The sequence below is a fragment of the Herpailurus yagouaroundi genome, unplaced genomic scaffold (assembly GCF_014898765.1).
Source record: "Herpailurus yagouaroundi ecotype Mexico unplaced genomic scaffold, PumYag 166, whole genome shotgun sequence".
In the NCBI taxonomy this organism is placed as follows: Eukaryota; Metazoa; Chordata; class Mammalia; order Carnivora; family Felidae; genus Herpailurus; species Herpailurus yagouaroundi.
This window is the reverse complement of record NW_024412407.1, coordinates 17,593,349-17,617,393: the sequence shown is the minus strand read 5'-3', so window position 1 is coordinate 17,617,393 and position 24,045 is coordinate 17,593,349. Positions and strand designations below refer to the sequence as shown.

General features: G+C 38.7%; 1 protein-coding gene across 5 annotated transcripts in view; it reads left to right on the top strand.

The window, feature by feature from the left end:
- The window catches only part of RESF1 (retroelement silencing factor 1), a 60,970-nt gene that overhangs the window by 15,300 nt on the left and 21,625 nt on the right, over window positions 1-24,045 (top strand). Inside the window, exons 1-3 of one of the 5 annotated variants that reach the window (XM_040488482.1) lie at window positions 19,218-19,347; window positions 20,628-20,723; window positions 22,387-22,587. The gene's annotated coding sequence lies outside the window, so the exon portion shown is untranslated. Of the gene's footprint in view, window positions 1-19,217; window positions 19,348-20,012; window positions 20,169-20,627; window positions 20,724-21,137; window positions 21,163-21,650; window positions 21,699-22,386; window positions 22,588-24,045 lie in introns of those variants that run through there. The other 4 variants (XM_040488483.1, XM_040488484.1, XM_040488486.1 and 1 more) reach the window with 4 other exon arrangements.

Genomic DNA, 24,045 nt, shown 5'->3' with positions numbered 1-24,045 from the left:
ACCCTCCCCCCCATCCTCTTCCTCTCCCCTTCTCTTTCCCTTTCTCTTTCTTTCTCTGGAGGAAGATGGGATAAAAATAAGACTCCTGAGTTAGAGTAAAATAAAGATTTTCAAGGCTTTAAATTTATTGTGGGAGTGCATGGCTGGCTCAGTCAGTGGAGCATCTGACTCTTGATCTCGAGGTTGTGAGTTTGAGCCCCATATTGGGTGTAGAAATTACTTTAAAAAATGTGTTTATTTCAGTAAACCCTTACCAACATTTATCTTTTTGGAGAAAAAAAGTATAATGTTTTATTTAGAATTTCTGTGATTACCTGTAAGTTTGAACTGGGGGATGGCACTTGGGTTCCTCCTTTATGAATTACTGTCTCATATCATTTGCACATTTAATGGCATTTTTGCATAGTTATACCTCCCTCCATCAAAGGTGGGACTACTACTTAATATCTGTAGAGAAATTTATGACTTACTTAAGTAGGGGAATATTGTACTGATTCAGGCACAGTATCCTTGAAGAAAGCAAACTGTCTTATGAGGTTCATGGGAAGCATTTGGCTAGTGGTTGTCTTGATTATAGAGGCAAGATATGTGGCTTGTCACATATCAGCCCTAGATATGTGGCTTGTCCTAGTTACAAAGAAGAGGGGCGCCTGGGTGGCACAGTCGGTTAAGCGTCCGACTTCAGCCAGGTCACGATCTCGCGGTCCGTGAGTTCCAGCCCCGCGTCAGGCTCTGGGCTGATGGCTCAGAGCCTGGAGCCTGTTTCCGATTCTGTGTCTCCCTCTCTCTCTGCCCCTCCCCCGTTCATGCTCTGTCTCTCTCTGTCCCAAAAATAAATAAAAAAACGTTGAAAAAAAATACTTTTAAAGAAGAGAGTGGGTTATTCTGGCAAGCCTTTGTGGGGCCCCAGGGCAAACCACCCCAAAATATGGCACAAGGGCATAATGATTATTTTGAATTATTTGAAAAGCAGCCAGTGCAAGAAAGGCATCTTGACCCCTTTTCTCCCTGAATGCAGGAAATAAATCTCCCATGTGAAGGATACCTCCCCAACCCTTTACCTGAAGACTGAGAGAAGTATCCTTATCACCAGAGATGGGAATTCAGTGTTGAAGAAGCCTATATAGACAAACCTTGTTACTTCTACTAATTTACTATCTTAGCCCAAATTCTGTTTAGAATTCCTTATTAATTGAAGCTCCCAGTTTTTCTCATCTTATCAATTCCTCAAAAACTGCCTGTCTTGGTCATTTCTTTGTGTCTCAATTTTATCATTGGACCTCCGTGTGCACCTAATTAAACTTTGTGGGTTTTTTTTTTTTTAATTCTGTTAATGTCTCTCATGACATTTTAATTCTTAGACCAGCCAGATGAATCTTGAATGATAGAGAAAAAATTTTCCTCCCCAACACCTTGCTGACTAGCTGGCTTTCAGGAATATTGGGCTGTCTCTGATTGGTTGGTTTTCATGTTCACAAAAGCAAATTGATTTAAGAGGTTTTTCCTGTTTTCATGGCTGTAGAACTGTCAATCTTTCTTCGAGGAGCCTAAAAACTTTCTAATACTCAGTTTTCTATGTAGGGATATTTAGCTTTTGTCATGTTGTTTAAATTTTTTGTTTTTAGTTTGTCTTTTAATTTGGAGATTCTTCAAATGTAAATATCTATAGTTTGTCAAATTTCCTTGTCTTCTTTATGCTTCCTGTCTTTTCAGTTTAAAAACTTTCAGTGCTCATGGCGTGTGATGGGAACTTCCATTTTTTTATCATTAATTCTCATTTTCAAAACAATTCTTTGTACTGATTTATAATAGCTTCCTATCTATATGTCTCGCTTCCTCTAAAATTCCAAGCTTCATAAGGTCAAGATTATATCATGTTTTTCCTCCCACAGCCCATATTATGGCATATGTGAGGTATGTGAGTTGGCAGTGAGAATCCTGGATTGAAACAGGAATAAAGACTGAGATATAATAGGCTATCTATTGAGGTAAGAATTAGTAAACCAAGGACAAGTTGGATATGGGAAAAGATTTAAGAAGAGGTAAATGAGGATCCAAATTTGATTGAACTTAACTTGTTGACAAAATTAATTCTCTTGGGAAACACAAATTTCTGTCATATTTTTTTGAATAATTCTGCTCTTTTTTTTTCTGTCTTAATTCACTGGATTGGAAATAGTGGAGTCCTCTTGTGGGATCTTAGTAAGGTGAGATGGGGAAGCATAAAGATTTGTCTTGCAAAAAGAGCCCTTAACAACTGAACTTAATAAACCCCGGGGGAGGATTACAAGACTGAGGACTCAGGTGGCAGCTTTATTTAAATGGCTATTTCTAAACTTAGTGGGCAAAAAGTAACCATTATTAGTGTGCTTACCTAGGGTGGTCCCCAAAGGCACCTATATCCCCAAGCCATACCTAGGCCATCCTATGGGTAATGAAGATCAAGTTTTCCTTTTCCCCAAGGAATCTCAAACATTTTTGTATTTGTTGCATTAAACTAAAAGATAGAATACTTTACATCTGGACTTCCATTATGTGAAATAATGAATTTCCTTATGATGATGAAAGCAAAGAGAGGAAAGGAAAAGAGAAGAAAAGAAAAGAAAGGGAAGGAAGGGATTGAGGGAGGGAAGGAGAGAAGAGGAAGGAGGGAAGGAAGAAAACAGAACAAAAAAGGAGGAAGCAAGTGACTAGACTAGAAATGAAAAGTCGTGCTCAGTGACCTGATAAATGTGAAAGAATAAAGCCTAGAGTCTAGGTTTCCTTGAAAAAAGTGCTTTGCTAATTATAGGCTAATTGAACCATGCTATAGTTTGGGGATGCAAAGAGATCTGGAAGCAATCTAGTTCAACTCCTTGAGTTTTTAAAGAAAAGGGGTGCCTAGGTGACTCAATCAGTTGAGTGTCTGACTTCAGGTCAGGTCATGATCTCACAGTCCATGAGTTTGAGCCCCACATCTGACTCTGTGCTGAAAGCTCAGAGCCTAGAGCCTGCTTCAGATTCTTTGTCTCCCTCTTTCTCTGCACCTCCCAGGCTCATGCTCTTTCTCTCTCTCAAAAAATAAATAAATAAATAAATAAATAAATAAATAAACAAATATTAAAGAAAAAAATCAAATGCTTAAAGGTTAACTTACTTGCCAAAGTTAGTTAGCACCAGAGTTGGAACTATAATTCAGATTTTCTGATTCATAAACTAATGGTATGTATTTTACAAGATGCCTCATTACACACCCCAACCTCTGTCTCATAGGTCAATAGCTAAGAGGTGAGAGAGCAATTTAGACAGCTAAACAAAGAGTTTAGCTTTCTTTTAATGATTCTGGATAAGATGATCTCTCTGGATGAATTCCTGAGGATTTAATTAATATTTCCCAGGAGCACTGACAGTGCAGAGCCTGCTTGAGATTCTCTCTCTCTCCCCTCTCTTTCTCTGCCCTCTCCTGTTCTCTCTCTCCCTCTCAAAATAAACTTTTTTTTAAGTTAAAAAACAAAAAAGAAAAGATGGCTTTATCTTGATTAAGTGTGACTTTTCCTGTTAGCACGCAGTATTCCTTTGCAGTGGTCAAAAACAAAAACCACACAAGTAAGGGGATTGATTTTATTCAGATCAGAGTGTCTCAGCAGGGTAATATTGGCTTAGACTTTCATAGGCAAGGGTAAACCAGCTATAGCTGGGGTGTTTTACAGTCGAGGTTGTTTTATAAGCAGGGGCAGTATCAGCCAGTTATTGTAACAAATGCTTTTGTCTCTAGTTAGCTAGTTGCAAAGAGACAAATAGTTCTAATCTTAGCTGAAAATAAGGAGACAAGGAAAGAGAAATTGGCTAGGTAGAAAGCAGGTTCAGGCAAAGGAGAAGAGTTGTGTATCTGGCCTTGTCACAGCCTTTCCCAGTCAACAATTATTGAACCACTTGTTCTTTCTTGATTAAACTAGTAGATCCCTGAAGTCATCACATCTTCCATTGCCTTGGTCTAGCCTTGGTAGAAAGCTCTCCGTTATAAAAGTAATTTATAGAAAATATAACAGTTTGTTATGAATGCTTTCAAACTTTTAGTTGAAAGTTTTTGCAATTAAGGTTGTCCACCAGGAGCTCTCAGAATGGCTAGATTTCAGTAAGTAGCCAGAAATAAGAAAAAGATAGGAATAAATAGGAGGATAGTGGTGATGGTTGTATAACTTTGTGAATGTAGTTAATGCCACTGAATTATATACTTAAAAATGGTTAAAATGGTACATTTTATGTTATATATATATTTACCACAATTTTTTAAAGTGTGTAGAAGATGGAGCGCCTGGGTGGCTCAGTCAGTTAAGCGTCTGACTTTGGCTCAGATCATGATCTCACGGTTCATGGGTTTGAGCCCCACATTGGGCTCTGTGCTGACAGCTTGGAGCCTGAAACCTGCTTCATATTCTGTCTCCCTCTCTCTCTGCCCCACCCCTACTTGCACTTGGTCTCTCTCTCAAAAATAAATAAATGGTAAAAAAAATTTTTTTAAATAATAAAGTGTGTAGAATAAGTGAAGAAATTAGAAAACAAATGATGCAGAAATCTTTGTAACAGTAAGAGAAACTAGACTAGGAAGAAAAGTATAAGACTGAATAAAAAGGCATGAAAGAACACCCGGATAAAGGGAAAAACATTCAGTGTTCCTGGATTGGAGGACTCAGTGTAAAAAAAACCCAAACAAAACACAAGGAAGTTCTCTAATTTATCTATGTATTCTATGCAATACAAAGGAAATCTTCGTAGAATATATATACACATATGCTATACACAGACACACATACACATGTACAAAATTGATTCTATAGTTATCAATGATCTGGGATGGATTATTCAGTAAGTAGTATTATGACAAGTAACTAGCCAATTCAAAGTGATAGTTAAACTCCTACAACCTACATTACACCAAAATTAATTATAAGTGGATCAAAAATGTAAACTTAAAGCCATAATGAAAACAAAGAGAAGATAGATCTCTCCTCCCCAAATATGCTAAAGTCTTGAACAAGCATTACATAAAACAGAAATTACAAATGGCAAGTAGATGGGTAAATGTGCTAATCCCGCAATAATCAGTAGAAGCATAATAAGTTGTGCCTATATCCACAATAAGTTATGTTTATATACCCACTAAAATGACTGGGTTTCAAAAAATTAATAAAATAACATATTGGTGAGAAAGTGAGTAATGGGAACCTTTGTGCCCTGATGTTGGGAGTATAAACTGGTATAACATGTATGAGAAACAGTTTGAAATTAAACATATCCAACAATTCCAAAATTCCACCTCTATTAATTCCAAAGAATATAATTAATAAAAAAAAAAAAAGAAAGAACATCTTGTGAGCCTGGATGGCTCAGTTGGTTAAGCATCCAACTTAGGCTCAGGTCATGATCTCACAGTTTGTGGGCTCAAGCCCTGCATCAGGCTCTGTGCTGATAGCTCATAGCCTGGAGCCTGCTTCACATTCTGTGTCTCCCTCTCTCTGCCCCTCCCCTGTTCATGCTCTGTCTCTCTCTCTCTCTCTCTCTCAAAAATAAACAAACAACAACAACAACAAAATTAAAGAATGTCTTGAAAAACAGATTCACATAAATATTTTGAATAGAAGAATAAACATATGGGACATGGTCTCCTAGATATCAAAATATAAAATTATTTTTTTCAATTGACCAAATTTTATTTTATTTTAATTTTAATTTTTTTCAACATAATACTTAATTTTATTATTTTTTTTAATTTACATCCAAATTAGCATATAGTTCAACAATGATTTCAGGAGTAGATTCCTTAATGCCCCTTACCCATTTAGCCCATCCCCCCCCACACCTCCTCCAGTAACCCTCAGTTTGTTCTCCATATTTATGAGTCTCTTATGCTTTGTCCCCCTCCCTGTTTTTATATTATTTTTGCTTCCCTTCCCTTATGTTCATCTGTTTTGTCTCTTAAAGTCCTCATATGAGTGAAGTCATATGATTTTTGTCTTTCTCTGACTGACTCATTTCACTTAGCATAATACCCTCCAGTTCCATCCACGTAGTTGCAAATGGCAATATTTCATTCTTTTTGATTGCAGAGTAATACTCCATTGTATATATATACCACATCTTCTTTATCCATTCATCCATCGATGGGCGTTGGGCTCTTTCCATACTTTGTCTATTGTTGATAGTGCTGCTATAAACATTGGGGTGCATGTGTCCTTTCAAAACAGCATCCCTGTATCCCTTGGATAAATACCTAGTAGTACAATTGCTGGGTCATAGGGTAGTTCTATTTTTAATTTTTTGAGGAACCTCCATACTGTTTTCCAGAGTGGCTGCACCAGCTTGCATTCCCATCAAAATATAAAGTTTTTAAAATATTGTCATATTAAAGCAGTTATAAACAAATCGGTCACTGAATGGGAAAAATGTTCGGAAATACAGTTAAAAATATATATTTATATTGTGCAGTTACCTTAAGGACATATTTCTACTGTGTAGTTACCTAAAGTTTCATCTCAAGTTAGTGGGGAAAGATGAACTATTCAATAAGTGGTGTTTTGTCTGTTCTGATGAAAAAAAGATTCATACATCACATCAAAAATAATAAATATTTTGAGGGGCACCTGGCAGGCTTAGTCAGAAGAGCATGTAACTCTTGATCTCGGGGTTGCAAGTTTGAGCCCCACGTTGGATGTAGAGATTACTTAAATAAATAAAAATTTTTAAATAATAATAATAAATATTTGGGGAGGGGGAGACTTAAAAATCTAAAGATAAACAAAGGTATAAGGTTACAAAAAACTTTTTAGGAGAATACCTTTATAATTTTGAAGCGATAAAGGGTATATGTGTGTGTGTATATATACCTTAAATATACATTGTATATGTGATAATTAGTTGTTTGTTTGCTTGTTTTAATACACACTAGAACATTTACTAAGTCCACTTACCCTGGTGTTACCTGAAAATGGGTTTACCTCTTGATGGGTGTCCAGCCAAAAAGACACAATCAAGCCAAAGAATAGGAAAAGGAAGGGTCTTAACTTGCAATAAGTAAAGGAGAACACGGGGGATATCTCCCATATGAACAAACCTGGGGAGCTTTTAAGCTAAGGGTGCATACATATTCATGAAAGGGTTGGTGCAATGGAGATTTCAGCATGGAATTGTCACCTCTTAAGGTGACAGAGTTTAGGTCTTAGTTGATAGAAGTTATGAGCGGCAGCAAGGGTCAGAATCGTCAATTCTGTGGCTCCAGTTGGTCTGGTATTTGAGTGCTCAAAGGGGTTTAAATCCTGCAAAGATAACTCAAGAATGTGCATAAGGTCAATCTTTACTTTTGAACCAGCACTGGGAGTTTTACTACTGATTTATTGTCCCTGATATGATTAGGCTATCTCCTGACCTGATAGCGGCTGTTTGTTCTTACATTCTTTTGTTCTCTTAAAATCATTAACTTCTGAGGTCTATTCTGCTATTTCAACATATCCCAGGAAATTCTGCAAGAAATGCGCTGTGGACCAGCAGTTCTGATCAGGCATAGATCACAAGATGGCCAGGCTCAAAAATTGCTTTTCTTATGTCAAGAAAGCTATGTCTCGTCTTTCTTTTTCTGGGGACCCCTCTAACTCTGCCTACACTAATGTGATACTCTTGGGAAATGACACTATATATTTGACAACAATCAACATCGATGAGGGTACAGAAAGACAACTGCTCTATAAGATTAGAAGTTAACATGTAAACCTAATAAATTGTTAGATGCTTAGCTCCAAGTGTGATAAGCCTTTATTGCTCTGAAAAAGTTAACCACTTTTATTGCTAATTAAGCAATCTTATTTGGCATTTCTTTCTCCTCTGAGCATATAGATAAGACTCTATTCTCAAATCTTCCCAAGCCAACTCTTTTCTTACCTGCTGTTTCCTTCATAATTCAATAAAACCTTTGCATGTACTAACAAATTTATTTAAGAATTTTGCCTGTCCATATAATTGTGTATTCACAGTCAAGGCTCTGGAAGGAATGCACAAAGGAAAATTGGACAGTGATTTTATTTCTGGGGATACAAGTGGGAAATTGAATTTTTACATTTCTGTATTACTTTTATATTTTAAACATCCCAATTTAAAAAAAATGTTAGGGGAGCCAGCATTTAACTCTTGATTTCAGCTCAGGTTTTGATCTCATGGTTCTTGAGTTTAAGCCCCATGTTGAGCTCTGCCCTGACAGTGCAGAGCCTGCTTGGGATTCTGTTTCTCTTCCTCTCTCTCTGCCCCTCCTTTGCTCACGTGTGTGTGCTCTCACTCTCTCAAAATAAATAAACTTATAAAATAAAATAAAATAAAATAAAATAAAATAAAATGTTATTGTGTCTGAGTAAAAGCAAAGAAAACAATGTTTCCATGAACTCTGTGTTCACTAGAAAAATGATTTAGTAAAACTATACCTTTTTATTAGAAAAATATTCAATCATTAAAATTATGTTTGTGAAGATTATGTTTCATTTTATTTTAATTTTTTAAAGATTTTATTGGCAAGTAATCTCTACACCCAACATGGGGCTCATACAATCCCAAGAGTAAGAGTCACATGCTCTACTGACAGCCTGTCAGGCACCCCAAAGATTATATTTTAATTGCTTAATTTTTTATTGTTGTTTTGGTGGTATTTTTTTTCTTTCAAAATTTTATTTAAATTCTAGTTAGTTAACATACAGTACAATATTGGTTTCAGGAGTGGAATTCAGTGATTCATCACTCACATACAACACCTAATGCTCATTATAACAAGTGCCCTCCTTAGTACCCATCACCCATCTAGCCCATGTCCCAACCACCTCCCTCCATCAGCCCTCAGTTTGTTCTCTATCAATAAGAGTCTCTCCTGGCTAATTTCCCTCTCTTTTTTTTCACCCTCCCATATGTTCATTTGTTTTGTTTCTTATTTTTTTGTTTATTTATTTTTGAGGGAGACAGAGACAGAGAGAGAGAGAGAGCACGCAAGCAAGAGGGAGAGAGAGAGAGAGAGAGAGAGAGAGAGAGAGAGAGAATCCCAAGCAGGCTCTGCACTGTCAGCAGAGAGCCCAATCTGGAACTTGAACTCACGAATCGTGAAATCATGACCTGAGCCTAAGTCAGGTGCTTAACCAACTGAGCCATCCAGGTGCCTCCATCTGTTTTGTTTCTTAAATCCTACATATGACTGAAATCATATGGTATTTGTCTTTCTCTTACTGCCTTATTTCACTTAGCATAATACACTCTAGCTCTATCCACGTTGTTGCAAATGGCAAGATTTCATTCTTTTTGATAACTGAGTAATATTCCATGCATATATAAACCACATCTCCAAAGATTATATTTTAACATATAAAACTATTTAAAAAATCTATGCATAGAAAAGAAAAAATAGAAGAAAATAATCTATATTAATGATAGTTGTCTTTGGGTAACAAAAAAAATTTTTATTTTTCACTATTTTCTTCATTGCCTAATGAGCATATATTATTTTAATAATAAAGAAAATGTTGATACAAACAAAACACAGCATGTTTCAGCATGCCCTGACTCTTGTCTTTGAGGATGTGTGAGGCAATACTTTGGCCTATTGTGACTTTTACAAAGACTTGTAGTTTGTATTCCCTCCCACAACTTTGAATTTTAGCTCACATAGTGGATATTTGATAGTTGACTTTTTTTTTTTTTTTTTTTTAAGGAGTGCAAGTTAACACTTTAATCTGTGATTAGGGGCACTTGGGTGGTTTAGTTGGTTAAACATCCACCTTTGGCTCAGGTCATGATCTCTTGGTTGGTGGGTTTGAGCCCTGCATTGGTCTCTGTGCTGACAGCTCAGAGCCTGGAGCCTGCTTTGGATTCTGTGTCTCCCTTTCTTACTCTGCCCCTCCCTGGCTCATGCTCTGTCTCTCTCTCTCTCTCTCTCTTAAGAATAAATAAACATTTTTTAAAAATCTGTGATTGAATTAAAATCTTGTAAGTTTTGACTAAGAAGACATCATTTCTGTACTGTATTATTAATCAAAGGGACTACTTCAGATGGTTTATCTATTTGGAAAATACTTTTTTAATAGACATAAGGAGGAAAAAAAAAGCTTTACCTTGTTAGGTTTAATACCTAGGGGTATGCAAATTAAATAACAACAACAACTCTGATGTCCATCATGCTGTTGTTAAGACCCCTAGAGTTTGTCCTGATTTTTTATATACCAATAGAAAGAAAGGGTTGTGACGATTAGGGAACCCAGGGGTGATGGGTCTACTCAGGGCAAAGACTCAGGTGTGAGGGGCAAAGGCAGGCTGCCCTAAAATGGGTCATTTTGGCATGAACATCACTTCAAGTTAAAAAGCAATCAAAACCAGGAGGATTCAGGAAAAGCTCTTTGCCTCCCTCTCAACTGCATAAAAAGAATTTAGATAGGCAACCTGCTCCAGGAAGAGAGGTATTATCACTACATTTTGAGAGGAACTAATTATGGTAGACAGGGAGGAACCTAGAAAGCCCTGTTTGAGTAAAGTCCTCTATGTCTCATTATTTCTGAGTGACCTAGCAAACCTTTGTTTACTAAACATTTACTCTTTTTCATCTTCCTGTGAATTGCATTCTTTCCCTCTGAAGTCCCAGACCTCTACCCCCTTTTCCTTAGTTCAGAATGACATACACACTTCATTTTTGCCTATCTTTGGAATTTCCATGTCCATGTGGATTCCCTGTATGTACAAAATTAAATTGATGTTTTCCTTTTAATCTGTCTCATGTTGATTTATTTGATTTTTAGTCTGGCTAGAAGGACACTGATGGGGACAGGAAATTCCTGCTCCCTTGTAAGGGTTAAATTGTAGTGTAGGGCTAACCTGTAGCCTTGAGAAATAACAGCTTTGTTTTGACACTGTAGGTTAAGAGATAACAGCCTTGTCCTATCAATCAAGGGAACAAAAGTTCAAGGAAAATCAACTGGATTGGTGATTGATTGGATTGGGGCTAGGGCATGTTGAGAACTTTGAAAAAGTGGCGCCAGAGGCAGGGTCAAGGAGGTCAACTGGTTGGGCTTAACAGCAGAAGGTCTGAATTGTTTCCACCCCCATCTGGGAACTATTTCTTTGTTCCGTTCCCAAGTGATGATAAGACAACGTGGTTGTGGTCGGCTATAAAAACTCTGTACCCTGGCTGCTCGAGGCCACACTCTGATCAAGAGTGTTGGTCCCAATCGGTCGGCCTTGCCTCTCCTTGCAATAAACTTTGCTGTGACTGTCACTGGTGCCTGTAGCATTCTGTTTCAGGAGTCGTGTGGATGCAACACCCTGATGTGTGTCAACTAAAGATCATATAAAGGGGCAACGAACACAAAAAGTTAGAAATCCAATGTCTACAAGATCCTATGAGTCCAAGAACTCTTCTAAATTATGCTTTGGTGATTAGCAAGGTCAAGTCATGAAGAACTTCTAGTCTGTGATGGGAAGAAAACTTTCTATTTTGTACAATAATGTCATTACGAGGATTACATTTTCCTGCCCTTACAGTATCATCTATTGGAGAATGCCAGGTATGAGAAGGCTCCAAATGATCAGTCTCACTTGTAAAAGGATGGCATCTTAGCAGGAGGGGTAAATTGAAGTTTGGCTAATTTTGGGAACAGATAATCAAAGGTAGGTCCTTAATAAAGAGAGGAATAATTTTTGTAGATTGGTAATCATTGGTCAAGAGGAGTGGAGGAGGGTAAAAAAGAGGAGTAGAGGGCATAATAGGTAGGGGCTATGGTCATGTGCAAGGAGGTATGAGGGGGAACACCTGTGGGGGGGACAAGGGCAGTAACAACTCTGGAGAATTCTCAGACCTTCAGTGTCTTTAACAACATTCAATGTCATGTGGGATACCATCACTGAGAATTAACTGGCCTAACAAAACTGGGCTGAAATTCAGTCTTTAAAAACTAGTTTCCTGTGGTGGTAGAATTGATGGCCCCTTAGCCACAAATGTGAACAGAATAGTTATTTTTCAAAAAAGAATGAGTTGATCAGTTAGTAGCATTTTACATTCAGTCTCAAACTCAAAGCTCTTAGCATCTGAATGGCTGGTCTATTTTCTTTTTTGACTACTGAACCCTATGGCCACCTCCAACCCTTTTGCTCTTTGTTTTCCAAATTGACCTTGAATTTTGTTTTCCAGTTGGTAGTTCAACTCCAAATCTTTTTGACTGTTCAAATAAACACAACAAGGAGATCACTTTACATAAATTGAGAAGTTAATAGCCATTGTTAATGATGGGGAAAGGATAACTTTCTGGATGTTAATGCAAATTCTTATAGCCTTAAAAGGAAATAATCTGGCAATACCTGTTATATTAAAATCACATTTTAATCCAACAATCCTCCTCCTGGGAATCCTTTCAATACTTGGGATTGTTCATCAGTGGCAAATATGGGAGTTTCAATTGGGTAATGATGCATTTTAACTAATTATTAAAAATGACTTAGAGCTACTTCCATGACCTGGAGGATTGCTATGGCTTGTTGAATAAAGCAAGAATCAGAGAAATGTGTACTGTGCTATGTAATAAAATGATGACCAAAATGTCTCTATATGTATATTTATTAATACATGGTTGAATGAGCATGAAGAAAAGTACAAAAGTACACATGCATTAGGGGGAATTGATGGTTTATCCCTAAACCAAAACTACATTTATTATTATTTAGTAAGTCTTGAAATCAGGTTGTGAAAGTCCTTCGATTGTTCTTCAGGACTGTTTTTGCCGTTCTTGTTCCTTTCTATTTCCAGGCTCAGGTCTCCAATTATCCTTTCTTGTTAAATCCAAAGGATATTTTCCTATTTACTTTTCTGTGATATTTAACAAACTGAACATTTTTTACTCACCTGAACCAGTCTCTTTCTTTGCCTCTGTTACAACATTCTCCTTGTTTTCCATCTTTCTTTCTGGCTATTCCTTTGGGTCTTTAAGGCTTATCCTCCTCTCTTGCCATTAAACATTAGAGTTTTTTGAGGCTTGGTCCTAACCTCTTTTCTCATTTTACATTTCACATAAGGTAATACTCCTTCATATCCAGAGTTTTGATGAACTTTTAAAAGTCAGAAATTTACTTCTTTATTAGTAACAGTCTAGTTGGTCCAGGCTTCTTTACAGATATTTCTTCTTTACAGAGATTTCAGTATCTATTTTCCTTCCACTTTATTCCTTAAACATTGACTTGGGTAGGGGTTATAACCTGGAGTCCATTACATTACTTCTCTATTACTGCCATCATAAGTTACCATAAACGGAGTTGCTTAAACAACACCTACTTACTATCTCACAGACTTCACTTCCAAGCCCATTCATGTTGTTAGCAGAAATTACTTCCTTTTTATGTTTTCCATGCGGCCCCCTCCATTCAAACCAGCAACAGTGAAGTGAGCCTCTCTTATGCTTTCAATCTGATTTCCACTTCTGCCACATCTCTCTGGTCTCCTGCCCCATCTTCCTCTCCTGATTTTAAGGGCTCATGTCTGGATCCACCCAGATAATCCAGACTCATTTGCTTATTTTAAGGTCAACTGATTAGTAACCTTAGTTATCTGCAAAATCCCTTTTGTATGTAAGTAACATAACCTTTGGAGTAGCATCGGGAGGTGAAGATTATAAAGGCCAAAATCCTAACTACTACATTCATGGATAGGATTTAGTAATACCATGAAATTGGATGGTGAAAGGGTTTGGGACAGCCTGCCCCCTATGTGCCCCTTTGGTATGTGGACTATTTTGAACTGAAGGCAATCAAGACCCTGTGGGCTTAGGAGAAACTTTTGCCCCTCCCTTTACTACATCTAATCTAAATAGGAGGGTCTTTCTAGAATAAGGGTTATTAGCAAAGATAAATTTTACCTGAGTAACCCATCTGTATGGCAGGGCAAACATCTAATTACCAAACATCTGCTCTTTTCTTACTGCCCTGTGAATTACATTCCTTTCCTCTGAAGTCCCAGACCCCTGCCTGCTTCTCCTTAGTTCAGAATGACATAAATACTCATTTTGCCTGTCTTTGAAATTTCATGTCTGTGTGGAGTCCTTATATGTATGTTATTAAATTTGGTTTTCTCTAGTTAATCTGTCTCATGTGAATTTGATTCTTTTTTTTTTTTTTTTTAAGATTTTACTTTTAAGTAATCTCTACACCCAACATGGGGCTCAAACTCAGAACCACAAGATCAAGAACAGTTGGTTCATGCTCTACCAACTGAACCAGGCTGGCACCCTGTCAGTTTGATTCTTAATCCAGCTAGAAGGACCTTTGAAAAGGGTATGAATAGTTGGTCCCCCATAATGGCAAAACAATTAACTCTATTTTCACTAACATTTTACTGTAATGTACCATATCCTTTGTTGATCTATCAAGAAGAGGCTGTAAATCAACCAAAAGATTTATTTAGGATCTTAGGGATTGCAATCAGGAAGACACAAGTGTCCACCAACATCCAAAGTATGCTTTGAATTGGGAATTTGTAAATTATGAGTGGGAAGTGCAGGCTTATTAAGGCAAAACCACAAGGTAACATAATTTGTTTTGAAAGAATTATAATCAGTACTGGCAGAATTTAAACTGACTATCTAACACATGATTGGCTATTTAGCTAACAAGTACTAGATTATCTCTATTTCAGTCCATAGCAGAAGGATATGTTCCAGGAGATGATCCAGTTGCAACTGACAAGCTGCAATCGACAAAAGTCAAAAGTTCATGGTGTTCTAAGAATTGAAACAGGAGATACGCATAGGCCTTACTTCTTAAATATCCTTCCAACTCTATTTTGAGTGACTATCTTAGCAATGGTTATTTCATTTTGAATCTTCTTTCATACCTTCAATTATGAATATTGGCAAAAAAAAAAATTTCCACAGTAACATAACAGTATTAATAGCTAATTTGTCACCATAAAATCACAGGTATTTTCAGGGCACCTGGATGGCTCAGTTGATTAAGCATCTGACTCTTAATTTTGGTCATGATCTTGGGTTAGTGAGATTGAGCCCTGTGTCATTATCTGTGCTGGCAATGTGAAGCCTGCTTGGAATTCTCTCTCCCTCTCTCTGTACCCCCCCATAAATAAATAAAATTTTTTTTAAAAATCACAGGTATTTTCATATTATTAGAGTTAATGCAGATGATCTTGAAATATTTAAGTCCATTGGTTAAAAACAAAATCACAGTTGTTAGATCTTATCTGTTAACAAAGAAATACATATTACCATGTTACAATTTGTTTTTAAAAATGTTTTGAGAACTTTCAAATTGAATTAATTTCCTTCGTAGTCTTATGTATTTTATTTTAAGCATTCCCAAGCATTATTCTAAGTAGGGGTCTATGGGTTCTACCAAGCTGCTAAAGAGATTTATGGCCCCCAAAAAGAAAACAATTCCTGTCCTCAGGAATTAATCTTCTTTTGTATGGTTGAAATTTGGTTACTGCCTTTTCTACATTCCAACCCAAACAAATAAGAAAGATAGAGAACTTTTGGGCAAAAGCATTCCCTTAGGCGGAAGTTGTGTACAACATTTCTGCTCATAAGTCTTTGTGAGAGCTGAAATGTGGAAATACTTAGCTGCAAGGGAGGCTTGGGGAATGTAGTCTTCAGTTACATGTCCCTGTACCCAGCTAAAAACTACTAACAGGAAGGGGAAACAGAATATAGGGGACATTCAAGAAAAGAAAAAGAAAACCAATGACCCAATTTACAACTGAAATGAGTAATAGTCATCTTTAGTACACCACTATAATTTTGTTTTATTATAGACATGCTAACGATGTCATGTACTTTTCTAAAACTTGTTTTATAAGTTTAGGAGTTAACCATCCTTGAGGCTAAGTATTATGCTCTTGGAAGATTGAGATAGTATCTATAGTAGAATTAAGTTTGAATTTTTGCTTTTGAATGTCGGGAAACATAGTGGGAGGATGTGTAATTTATGATAAGGGACATAGCATAAAACAATCTAATCTTTTGGGGGAATCTTTCCTCAGCCTGGCCAGCTGGGTAACAAGGTTCCTCATTTGGCACTCGGTGTTACAAGTACCTTAAAAAGAAGGCAATGTAAAGTCGAGCCCTGGATTAAACATACTTTCAAGTCCTAGAGATTATGTCTTCTCTTTGCAAGTCTCTTTGCTGATGACCCTTCAGGGCTGCTATAATGATGAATGCCAGTTGTACTTTAGGATTTGTGGAAAGAAATACTTTTGGGAAATCAGACAAGCTTTACTTATCTCAAGGAGAAAGGAGAAAGTCAGCATAAACACAGACAAGGATACATGGCAGAGAGATCAGCAATTTCATCCCAAATACAGTTGTGGTTTCCCGGGCACTAAATCTTGCTGGGCATTAAGGCTTCCTCAGGCTCTATAGGAGTGGGGTCTGTATCAGACTTTCTGGCAATAAAACTCCTTCTTCCTTGGGTTGATTCCTTATTGCTGATCTGTGCAACTTAGGCTCTGGAAAACCCCTTTTCTGAGCCAAGCGCACCACTCCACGTTCCAGGAGATGTTCTAAGTTATGTATTAATTTATGGAATGACCTCAATAATCCTACGAAGTAAGTACAGGTGTAATGCCTGAAGTTCCGAAACCTCCCACAAGAGACCACCAGAGCCGTAAGTCAAAGCCAAGCGGCAAGAGTCGTTTATTGCAGGTTCGAACCTGGACCTCTGCTCACTCGTTGCCGGTGACGCTAAGAGGCCCCGAGTGAGGTTTTTACAGCCTTTTTATAGACAGGAACAAACAAGTTATGGGGAAGTTAGGGATTCTTCGCGGTTACAGAGCGGTTATTGGTTGATACCTTAATTTAAACACTTAGCAGAATTTAATTGGTCCCCACCTTTAGGTCAAACCACAACTGGGGTGTGGGTGTCTTAATGATTGGTCAAGAATACGCGGTTACGCCAAGCAGTTGTACAGAAGCGGAACAAGCTGGTTAAGCAAGTGGTGTAATGCCCGAAGTTCCGAAACCTCCCACAAAAGTCCACCAGAGTCGTAAGCCAAAGCCAAGCGGCAAGGGTCGTTTATTGCAGGTTCGAACCTGGTCCTCTGCGCACTCGTCGCCGGTGACGCAAGAGGCCTCGATCAGGGTTGGTACAGCGTTTTTATAGACAGAGACAAATAGCACAGGGGAGGTTTCAAATTATGAGGGGCCTGATTAGTTGATTTTAAAGTAAGGACATTTGTTGTTCTCTGATTGGGTGTCCTTTGTCTGTCCTTTGGCGGGAAGGCTTTGTCTGTTACTTGTGGCGGGAGGAAAAAGGGGGAAGGGGGAAGGGGGTAGGGTAGGTGAGGAATGTGCTAAGCAAGCAAGTTTACAGAAGCGAGAAATGCCGGTTAGTTTATGTACAATCACTCATTCCATTACATATCAGACTACATTTAGGAAGGTTTACAACCCATTCTACTACACAGCGGGTTACATTCAGGAAAGGCCTCACAATGCTCGTAGCAAACAGCAAGCAAAACAGACTTCTCAGCAATTGTATTTCTTATCAAAGATCCATAATAAGCAGAAAAGAGAACCTAGCTTTAAACTAAGGCAGGGCTGTCATTTGGATTGTTCCTTTCAGTGGATTTAAGCTAAGTTTGTTTTTCACAGACCAGGATGACTAGGCAAACAGTTTGCCCAGGTCTCTCATTTCTCCCCTTTCTCAAGTACCTGAGGAACCAAGGGGAAGGGGAAAATACGTTAAGCAAGCAGGTTTACAGAAGCGAGAAATGCCGGTTAATTCATGTACAATCACTTATTCTATTACATACCAGACTACATTTAGGAAGTTTCACAACTTACTCTATTACATAGCGGGTTACATTCAGGAAAGGTTTCACAATGCTGGTAGCAAACAGCAAGCAAAACAGACTTCTCAGCAATTGTATTTCTTATCAAAGATCCATAATAAGCAGAAAAGAACTTAGCTTTAAACTAAGGCAGGGCTGTCATTTGGATTTAAAGCTGTTCTTTTCACAGGTATCCCCTGCTTTTCACTTTTTGAAAGTTCTCCTTATGCCACTTTGCTTTTACAAAAAGACCTACATTAGTTACCTGTTTTTGCTAACCCCAAAAAAATCTGAAGAGGATTTTTGCTTTCATGAAAAGAAGGTGAAAAGTGAATATAGCATTGATCATTTGTTTTGCACGTGCACCCTGAGTAGCGAGAGTGGCACCATTAAGTTCCTTCCTTGGGAACTACACTGTCTCAGCATCAAGCTGCTATATAGCTTTTAACTATGTCTGTGAGCATCTGTGCTTTATCCCCATTTATTTAACAGATATTAGCAAGATGTGTCCTAAGGAAAGCCTAAAAGGAGTTGTTTTGGGGGTCTGGGAATATTAAAAAATGTTCCCATATAAAGTAATGGTAATTGCTGCATCACTACACTATTTTGGATTAGCAAAGTTTTCATAGAAATTCTCTACTTTTGGATAGCAGGAGAAACCTGCATTCCTGTTATTCTCCTTTTATAGGTGAGAAAACTGAGCAGAGACAGGTTAAGTGATTTTCCCAAGGTTGTAGATCTAGTGAGTGGGAGTGGCAGAGCCAAGATCCAAATCTTAGGTCAAAGGAATTCATTCCCTGCCCACCCTTTGGCAAAAACTAACCACCTCTGCCCTTTCTTATTCTTAACCACTCAGATGGGACTCCCTTATTTACTTCATATTATAAAAATCCTTGTATAGAAAACATTGATTTATTTTATTTATTTATTTATTTATTTATTTATTTATTTATTTGGAGAAGCTTCCTCTGCATTAATGGACGTTCTCCCTATTCCATTGGCTTGGGGGAAAAAACAACTCCCTAGCTTCACTTTGTGTGCTTCCTTTCACATGCTTTATGGAAAGTTTGCCAACCCCATTCTCTACATCATTGGTTCTGAGACCAGCTGCAACAGCCTATCCTGGGAACTTGTTAGAAATCTACATTTTCAGTCCACTTTAGCCCTACTGAATTGGTTTTGCAGGTGGTGCTCTTCAATCCTTTGGACGATTCCGACGCAAGTGAAACGTAAAGTACCACTGATGGAGACGTTTTCTCCATAGGACAAGTAAACCTGCCTTTGCAAATCTCGCCGCCAGGGACTGGAGGGCGGGGCTGGCCACAGCCGTTGTATACGTGTGGCACTAGGACCCGGGCGGCGCAGGGCTTACCGCTGCCGCTCACGGCCAGGGGCGGGGCCTAGCTGTTCGGGGAGCCTGGGCCTCGCTGATCGACCCGCCCCTGAAGGCGGACCGAGTTGACTTAAACTCAGGGGCCCGGGAGGCCCAGAGCGTCCTCCCCGCTTACCCGCGCTGGGCTCGGCGCCCGTCGGTAAGTGTGGGGCCGGGGAGCCCGCTGCACCTCGCTCTCCTCGGGTCCCAGGCGCGGCGCTGGCCGTCAGGAGCCCAGGCGCCCGCGGGCAGGCGCCGCGCGCGAGGCGGCGGGCGCTTTTGTTCTGAGGCGAGGACGGAGTCTCGGGGTCGCGGGAGCTCGGGCGTCTCCGGGCCTCGGCCCCGCGACTCGCGCGCCCCACCGCGTGCCGGCCCCTTCGCTCGTGGCCCTGCCTGCCGCGCGGGGCCGGCCGGGGCCAGCCGCGGACGCCGAGCCCGAGCCGGAGGGCGGCGCCTCCTGGGTGTTTTCTTTAAATTGCCTCACTCCTTGCGGTGGAGGTTGGGGTGGAGAGAGCGAGTACGCATTTTGTTGAACTACGAGGTGGTGGGTGTGAGAGTACCTTATGTTTTTAATTATTTCCTGTCGGTGGCGTGGAAAAAAAAATCTTTGTTTTGCATTTACGGTTTCTCGAGCGTTGCCTTCCTCCCCACCTCCATTATGCTGACCCTCCCGAAACAGAATTGCTCTGCTTGTATCTCCAAGTGGCCCGCGAACGCCTCTGTTCCGCAGATGCTTTCTGTTCCTCAGCAGTAGTTAGTTCCTCGAGGCATTTTTAAATGCACAAATGCATACCGATTTTAGGTGTTTTCGAGGGAGGCGAATGCTCTAAGCAAATGTCCTTAGGATCTTGAGTTCAGCAGCAACCTTTTGAGGAGAATCGTTTCAGTGAAAACAATTTATTTGTAATACTTTAAGGAGCCTACCTTCAAAATAAAGAGAACAGCCCATGATACGAGTCAGCTTGGGGTGCATTTGAATAGGTGGGTCGCAGAGCTTGTTTGGGGACTTTTCTGCTTGTAAATTGTATGTTTTAGTCATTGTTAGCATTCACGAATGTTAAGGTTTTAGTTACGTTTCCCCCTGTACAGTCGGATTCTCTTACTGTTCCAGTGAGGAAAGCTGGTAAGATAAAGTATTTCTGTTTTGGAATGGTAGGACAGTAGTGATCCTGGAGGACCAACTTGAATTCTAACTTAAACAGTGAATGGTATTTTAGGCCACACCTAGTTTCTATTTGTTACTTTCCACACCTAATGAGAATTCTGTAAACTTAGTATGTTTTTGGTGCAACCTTAAAGGAACACAGTTTGGCACAGCAGTGTCCTATCTAGCAAACAGGATAGCATGTGCTTTTATCATAAAGTAAGTTTCATGTGAATAAAAAAATGCAGTTCATATTAAATTATCACTAATTATAAAATGTTTCTTGCTCTTCCTAGGACCAAAGAAGTATAATAAACACTGTGTGAAGGGGGACTGACATGTTTGGAGGGAAATGGGAACATAGTAGTAAAAGACTAACATTGTACTTAAAAGTAAGTATGTTACCTCCAAGTAGCCTGCTCTAATTTATTATGGAATTAAATTGTTAATTAAACGAATCAGCGTTGGTTAAATATTAAACAGTCGGGCACAATGGATTTGATGACAGAGCTTGAGGAGGAATATATGGTTGACATAGCATAGAGAATTTAGTTGTTAGTCTTTGCAAGAAAGAGTAGATTATGGGAGGTGACTGGTTTAGGTTACTCAGGCAGAGGTCTACTTAGGATTGCTCTATTTTTTAGAATTTTTGTAAGTTTATTTTATTTTATTTATTTGTTTTTGAGAGAGAGAAAGACAGGGAGACCGAGATCCCAAGCAGGCTCCTTTCTGTCAGTGCAGAGCCCGACGTGGGGCTTGATCTCACAAACCATGAGATCATGACCTGAGCCAAAATCAAGAGTTGGAAGCTTAACCGGCTGAGCCACCCAGGTGCCCCAAATTATATGAGTTTTAGTCATACAACACACGTGGGACAGCCCCTGTCTGTGAGTGGTAAGAGCTCAGTAAATTTTAGTTGTCTTGTTAGAGGAAAGATATTTTATGGCCTCAGACAGCATTGTATCTAATAGGAAATTCAGTTTGCTCCTTCAAGGTCTAAGTTTATCAGCTCTACGTTAATCAGTTTTGTGTTGATTAAACCCTTTACTATAGATCCTGTTGTAGGTTATGTTTCTGTAGGGAAGTACTAGACACAACTCTGGTTTTTACCTCTAGGCTTAATTTGAAATCAAGAATATCTCCATTAAATTCTCCTTTTAAAAAAAAAAATTTTTTTTAATGTTTTATTTTTGACAGAGACAGAGACAGAGCATGAGCCGGGGAGGGGCAGAGAGAGAGGGAGACACAGAATCCGAAATAGGCTCCAGGCTCTGACCTGTCAGCACAGAGCCCAACAGGGCTTGAACTCACAGACTGCGAGATCATGACCTGGGCTGAGGTCGGCCTCAACCGACTGAGCCACCCAGGTGCCCCTCTGTTAAATTCTTAATTCAGGGCATATTTGCCCCAGAGCCTCGTTTTTCCATATTACTGTGTGATATACAGGACTCCCTTACCATTTAGGTTATCGATGTCTTGTATAAATAGGAACCTAAATGTTTAGGGAATTGATCTATCTTGTTGTTTGAAAAGGTATTTATAAAGGTGAATTTCAAGGGTTTTGTGTGTGTGTAAGGAGGCCTTCTCCACCCTCCTGCCCCATCCCTTCCATTGAAACAGACATGGAAAGCATTCAATTTGAGATAAAGAGACAACGTTTACCAACTCTGTCTCTAGAATGCAAGTTAAAATTTACTTTGTAATAAGTCTTGTAAAGAAAGAACTAACTGGGGACTTTGAGAAATTCTAAATGCTTTGTTGGGAGGCAGCATTGTAGTGTGTATATTCTTGAGATCCTAAGTGTGCTTGTAAATTGAAGGGCAGTGTTAGAGGCTGGCCTCTTGAGGTAAATGTCGTGGGACATTTGCTCATAGTTCTAATGACTGCAAAGATTTAATGACAATCACTAAGATTCTCCTGAGATGTATTAAATTATATGACTTCACTGTAAATTAAATCTTTAATTTATGGTTAAGATTGCAAAATATTATAAGAAATTATATTGTCTACCCTATGTTTTAAGAAACAAATCATAAGCAAATTATTTTTTTTAAGCCCTAAAAGATAATTTACTGGATCACATCATTAAGAAGTTCAAATAGTTCAACCTTCATGTTTGGCTGGATCCAGTATCTGAATATAAAGAAAGAAAAACTTTAAAGACTTTTGAGACCCTCCATCTTTGAGCTCTGTTCTTCAGCATTGACTCCATTCTCAGGCACACCTTTCTTCCTTGAGTGGCTCTAGCATCTCCAGGTATGTATCCAATCAGCTTGAACTTAGACAGGCCTTTTGTATGGTTGCTCTACCAAAAGTCTATAATTTCATTGGCTTTCATTGGGTCATGTACCCATGTCGGTGCTATTGACAGGGAAATAACTATGTTTGGTTTTTAAACCACAGTTTAGGGATATAATTCATATGCGGTATTTATAAAATTCAGTTTGTCCATTTACAGTGTACAGTGTTTTTTTTTTTTTTAATTGTGGAGAGAGTGTGCCCTTGTGTGTCTGCGTGAGTGGGGCAGAGGGAGAGGGAGAGAGAATCTTTAGCAGGCTCCACTACTTGCTTGGAGCCAGATGTACGGGGCTTGATCCCAAGACCCTGGTAACTTAACCAATCAGGAGTCAAGACACGTAACCAACTGAGCCACTCAGGCACCCACTACAGTGTACGGTGGTTTTAAGTTATGTTCACGTGGTGTGCAACCATCATTGCAGTCAATTAGAAAAATTTCTTTACTCCCAAAACAATCTCCATGCTCATTAATGGTGTTGATCCTGAAGGTGATGAATCTGCACAGCAACCAAAAAGGTTTATTTAGACCCTTAGGGATTGCAATCTGAGACACACAGAGTTGACAAAATCCAGAGTAAAGTGCTGCGACAAGTGGGGAGTGCGAGCTTACATAAGCAGAAGGCACAAGGTTACATAATTTGTTTTGGATGAATAAATGATTGGTTGATGGGTGCTAGCAGAGTTGAAACTAACTATAATACGTGTTTGGCTATTTGTAGGCTTTGGCTGTTTAGCCAAAGTAGGACAATGCATTCCAGGAGGTGGTCCAGTTGTAACTGACAAAAGTCAGAACTTTGTGATGTTTTGAAAATTAAAACTGGGAAAACAAAATTAAAACTGGAGACAAGCCTCGACCCTACTTTTGATATTCATCTGACTCTATTTAGAGTGACTCTCTTAGCAATGCTTACTCTGTTTTGGAATCTTCTTTCACAGATCACTCCCCCTTTTCCCCAACCCAAACATTCCCAGGCAACTATTAATCTAGTTTCTGTCTCTAGATGTGTGTACATTTCGTACAGATGGATTAATAATATGTGATCTTTTATGACGTCTCTCACCTAGCGTTTTGTTTTCAAGGTTTATCCGTGTCCTTCACTGCTTTTTATTGTCAAGTAATAGTCCATTGCATGGATATGCCACATTTTGTTTATCCTTTGATCAGTTAGCAGACATTTGGATTGTTACCACTTTTTAGCTACTATGAATAATTCCCCTGTGAGCGTTCATGTGCAAGTGTTTGTGTAGACATACATTTTTAATTCCTTTGGGTATGTACCTAGGAATAGAATTGCTCCATCATATAACTACTTAGTCTTTTGAGAAACTGCCAGAGTGTTCTTCAGAGTATTTATATATATTTATATTTATATTTATATTTATATTTATATTTATATTTATATTTATATTTATATT